Raw genomic sequence first — 6,000 nt, 5'->3', positions numbered from 1 at the left:
TTAGAAATAATAATATGAAACTGGGCACAGTGGCAAATGCCTATAATTCCAGCCGCTAAGGAGGCTGAGGCAAGAGAATCGCAAGTTCAAAGCCAGCCTCAGCAATGGCAAGGTGATAAGCAACTCAGTGACAGCCTGTCTCTAAAAAAAATACAAAATAGGGCTGGGGATGTGGCTCAGTGGTTGAGTGCCCTTGTTCAATCCCCAGTACCCCCCAAAATTAAAATAATAATTTGAGGCTTTTATAACTATAACTACAATATAGCTTGGTTTTTTTAAAAATTTATTTTAAAGAGAGAGAATTTTTTAATATTTATTTTTTAGTTATCGGCAGACACAACATTTTTTGTTGGTATGTGGTGCTGAGGATCGAAGCTGGGCCGCACGCATGCCAGACGGGCACGCTACCGCTTGAGTCACATCCCCAGCCCAATATAGCTTGTTTTTGAAAAATTTAAAAGTATAGAAAAAGGATCTTCCTTGAGAAAAATACTTTGTGACTGCTTTTCTCTTAAAAATTATTGTTGACAATAGGAAAGACTTCCATCAGAGCAAACTTAGAATAAAGAAAAAATTAATTTTAATCTGAGGTTATGTTTCCCTTATTAATAAGAATCAAGAATTAATTTATAGACAGGATATAATATAATAAAATAATATAATACAAACCCAGGAAAGAGCAAATGTTTCAATAACCAGGATTTGTCCTATGAAAGGAGCAATCAAACCGATAACAATATTCAATGTCTATTTTGGTTTTTAACTTTAGATGTAGTGTCCCCAAGGGACATAAATGCAAATAAATGTTCATCTTAGATATTTGGAGTTGTGCTCATTTTTCACTTGAAGTCAGTAGGAAATCATTGGCTGCTCTCCCTGATGGGAAAATGGAATTGGAAATGGCATACCCACCCTCACCCACCACTTTACTCCAGAAAAGAAGAGCTGGCTCCTCTTCCCCCAGGAGCTGACACAGACTGAGCAGCAGGAGCCACTATCAGCAAAGCTCTGAGTGCCTAGGAAGAGACCAAGAAATAGTATTTCCTTTGCCTGTATTTGGACTTCAGGTCACTCAATTGGGAGGTTTTGGAGGCAGAGGAACAAGAGAACAGAGAAGTGAAGGAAAAGAAATGAGGGAATGACAAGATTAATCAGTCAGTTTGTACTCTGAAAACCCATTTGGTAGCCATGGTGAGGATATGACTTAATCCTAGGATAGTGATCAGTTTCAGATATACGTGGGTACCACAAAGTTGAAAACTCGATTTCAAGTGAATTCACAACCATACCAAGGCCTCCTTAGATCACCATATTTTTATTATCTAAATAAAATATTCCAATTTCTTTTCATGGTTCATGTCTTTGGGTTTCCCACAAATAGGAAATCACTTCATGTATCCAAGAAATGAGAGAGAGGGAGAATATGATGCTAGAGATCAAATTGAGGGCCTCATGCATGCTAAGCAAGCACTCTACCACTGAGCTACACCTCCAGCCTCCAGAATCTTTTCATATGCAGAGCATTTTGGTTTCTTACTAGTTCCACACACTAGTCTATGAGTATTACCTTTAAACAGCTCAAAAGCCCACTGAATTGTCCCAAGCAAAAGATGAATTTTCTCTGGAACTTAAAATGTGGTGAGTAGAACAGTAATTTTTTCTAATTTGTGATTGCTATTTAAAACTGTTTTAAAGTGATTGAGGTTTTCCTGGTTTCTTGTTCAGAGCACATCTCCAGGATCTTCATGATCCCTCTGGGCTATTTTCTTTAAAATTTGGTACTCTTTTTATGAACAATGTCTTTGGATGAGAAATTATACTATTAATTCACTTATAATGAATTCCCTAAACTTGAAAAAAAAAAAAAAAAAAGGAGGGTTATATCATCTAGCTGACTCAGGCTGGACTTTCAATTCAATCGCTAATTCAATGTAGTCAGCAAACCTGCCTTGTACTATGTTGATGGAATTCAGGGTGTGTTGGGTTGTTTTTAACAGTGATCACAGTTGGCATAAAGAGGGATTCAAGTTGGTTAAAACAAACAAAACTTTTATGATGTAGTGAGTGATGCAAGAATAAGGAAGGCCTGTGAACTCAGGTGACTGGAAGTTGAAAGTGTCAAAGACAGATGCAATTCAGATCCCCTAAGGTCAGTCAATGTGTGATTTTGTTTTCCCTTGAAATAGGAAATTAATCTTTGATCATGGTCTCGAACCTCAAATATCATTAGCAATGAATTAACTATGAATTTTATCCAATAAATATAGTCTACCTACATGAAGCACATGTACAAAATTATTTGACTTTGTTGAAACTGGTTTTTAAAAGCATAATTAAGGAGAGATTTAAATCTTGAAATTCTGGCTATGCAGGGGATTGAATTAAGTCACAAGATTTTATTCTTGACATATAAGCAAGCAGGTTAAAAAACAATTGGCCCATATAGGCCCACACCTACATTAACTAATTTGTGAATTGATCATCAGCCAATTTACTGAGGCTTGAACCCAGGAGTGCTTTACCACTGAGACACATCCTCTTCTCTTATTTTTTGAGACAGGGTCTCACTAAGTTGCAGAGGATCTTACTAAGTTGCCCAGGCTGCCCTTGAATTTATGATCCTCCTGCCTCAGCCTCCTAAATTGCTGGGATTATAGGTGTGCACCACCATGCCTGGCTTTTACTGAGTTTTTGGGGATTTTTGTTTTTTAATCCAAGTAACAATCCCCTTATACCTACTCACACAGCTATACACTATAAGTAAAATGAAGTGCTAATTTTCTATGGAAAGAAAAGTTTACTAATATTCAAAATTCCCCACTAAAATCTTCATTGAGACCTGACAGTGAGGTTGTATTAATGAGGTTAAATTTAATATTTAATAATTTTATATGAAATAACACTACTGATAGAAGTATTAATTTTCTCCACAACACCAAAGAGTAGAGAATATGGTTTATAGTTAATCATCTTTTGACAGTTTAAGAACCTAATGTAAATAATAATAATAATTCATAGAGACACAAAGAGCAAAAAGCATTAACACTTGTTTCTGGATTTATTGTAGAAATATATTTTCCACACTTGCAAGAAAGTCCCTCCTCCTGCCAAAAATTCTGCCATTGGACATGTTCCTTCCATTAGAAATTGTCAGGATGAATTGTGTACTTAAACGCATATGGTCAGAAAAAGAAGATAATACTGAAGGAAGGGAAAAGTTTTGAATGACTTAAGTTATAACCTGACACGAGAAGAATAATTAGAATGATTAGAACAAAGCAATATAAAAAATTGAGAGGGGGAAGCAAAGCATCTCTGTGGAGTTTCATGTGAATTTGCTTGTTTAATGTTCACAATAATTTTGTAATATAAAAACAATTATTATCCCTATAGTACAAAACAGAAAAACAAGCCTTGTAGAGTTTAAGCAGCTTGCTAAGTTCATATAGTTAAAGTGTGAAGTTTTCCAGCTTCAAAACTGTGACAGTCATACAAAGCCCCTTACCACTCAACTTTACCTTTCTATCTTTAGTCCAAGCCACATCTTTGCCTGGTCCTCAAATCTCTAATTTCAACTCCTCTCTTCCTCTCCCCCTGCCATGTTTGGCACCTGATCATTTCTTTGCCTAGTAAAAATTGGCCTTTGTCATCAGGCAAGTGGCCTGATGCTCTGTCAAAAAAACATTGGGAGATATGGCATTAAAAAGGAGCTTTCTATTACTTAACCCCTAACTACTATGTCACTTGTAAGAGCACCCAATGTTGTAATGTCACCCTGCCCTTGCTGGATCTTCCCTGTTCCTTAAGAGTTGGCCAATCAGTTGATTTCCCCACTTGTTTCTTTGGAAAAGAAGAAGAAAACAATTTTTGCATATGTGTGAATTGAAACATGAATAAATGGATTGAACACCATTTTGAGTGATAGAATTCTAATTTACCAACCCTCCCCCCCAAAAAAAGTGACTCTCTTAACATCACTTTGAAGCAGCTGAGGCCAGGGGTTATAGCTTTATATGTTACTTATTATCAAAGAGAATCTCTAGATCATCTTTCTTGGCTCTAATTCAAAAGTCAGATGCATAGGTCCTTGATGAATGTGCAGCAATGATAAGAAGAGAGTTCTTTTTTTTATGTATATCCTTTGTGTATTTTAGCATTTTTTTACCTTTAAAACAAATTTTGTACAATGTCAATGTATCTTGGAGTAGTTGAACAGTGTTTTAAAAAAACAAAAAAAGCTGAGTATATACCTAAGCCATAAGACTTAGTTTATACCTAAGTATATACCTAAGAATATACCTAAGCCACAAGACTTAGTTCCATGCCATTATCATCTGACTACTGAAGAAAAAAGACCTGAATTACAATAACCCATCTCAGCAAAATTTTCCAATTCAAATTAGAAGGGCTTCAATTTACAAATCTTTTGAAAGGGCAATATTAATGCAATTCACATCAGAACATCCAGTTAATACAATTAACAAATAAAACACAATTTTGCTGTATGGTAGAAATTTCTACTGGTCTTTCAATTCCTTCAGCCTTCTGATTGCAGACTTGACTATGACGGCAGAAGTGTGTTGTAGGTCCAGGCACCACCAGCCACTGTTTTCACGCAGGAACCACAGTGCCAGATCCCCACATCCCATCTCTTCATCTTGGTTTTGCCACAGAAGGAACATGTTTACTTGGCGTGCTGACTGATTTCAATTTTCTTCACTATTTTCCGGAGGGAAGCACTGTAGCAGGTCCCATATTTAGAATGACAATTATCAATAATACAAACAATAATAAATGCTGGTAAGGATGTGGCAGGGGGAAGGAACTCTAATACACTGTTGGTGGGAATGTAAATTAATCACTTTGGGAATCAGTGGACTAGAAATGGAATCAACAATTGACCAGCTATCCACTCCTTGGAATTTATCCAAGAGAATTAAGTCAGCATATCTTACGGATACCCACACACCTATGTTTATAGCAGCACAATTTACAATAGCCAAATCATAGAACTAGCCTAATTGTCCATCGACAGATAATGGGTAAAGAAAATATGGTACATCTACACAATGGATTTTTATTCAGACATAAAGAACAAAATTATGTCTTTTGCAGGAAAATGGAGAGAACTGGAGAGTATTAAATCATGTTAAGCAAAATAAGCCAGATTCAGAAAGTAGAGAGAGAAAAGGGAAAAATAAGGGATCTCATGAAAATGGGAGGAAGACTGGTAGGCTAGAGGGAAGGGATATGGGGGTAGGAGGAGGGGAAGTAATAGAGAATGAAATTAACCAAATTATGTTACATAAATGTAAGAATATGATACCATGAAACTCACTATTCTGTATAATTATTATGCACCAATTAAAAGGTTTTTTTGTTCTCCACAATGGAGAATGCAGGAAGCCCATAGCATGGCTCAATTCAAATCTAAAAGCCTGAGAAACCAGGGACAAGAAGACTGCTGGTGCAATTCCTGGAGGCCAAGAGCAGGAGAAAAAGGGTGTCCCAGCTCAAGGAGAGACAGAAAATTCATCTATCCTCTGCCTTTTTATTCTACCTACGTCTATACATGACTAAATGGTTTCCCCCCACATTAAGGGCAGATCTTCCCCCACTAAATCCACTAATTCAAATGCCAATCTCTTCCAGAAACACACAGGCATACCAAAAACAATGCTTTCCTAGATATCTGCATAGCTCTTAATCCAGTCAGGTCAGCACTTAAAATTAACTGTCAGACATTCTTTTCTTTGGTTTTGCAGAAAGAATGTATTCTCAGCCTTTTTGATAAGCTAGTAGCAAATGCTCTGCACTTCAAGCATAAGCCATGACTGGGTGTGAAGATTGTCGAATTCTGTGATGCATTGTTGGGAAATTTGTAGACCACCAGAACTTCATTGTTCACCTGTTCTCTCAGTGAACACTATCCATTTGATTCCATCACCCGACTACCGCATTCTTCAATAAATTCAAAATTTGGTTCAGAGAAAAGAGATG

The sequence above is a fragment of the Callospermophilus lateralis genome, chromosome 7 (assembly GCF_048772815.1).
Source record: "Callospermophilus lateralis isolate mCalLat2 chromosome 7, mCalLat2.hap1, whole genome shotgun sequence".
Lineage (NCBI taxonomy): Eukaryota > Metazoa > Chordata > Mammalia > Rodentia > Sciuridae > Callospermophilus > Callospermophilus lateralis.
The sequence above is the reverse complement of the archived record's forward strand: the minus strand, read 5'-3'. Positions refer to the sequence as shown.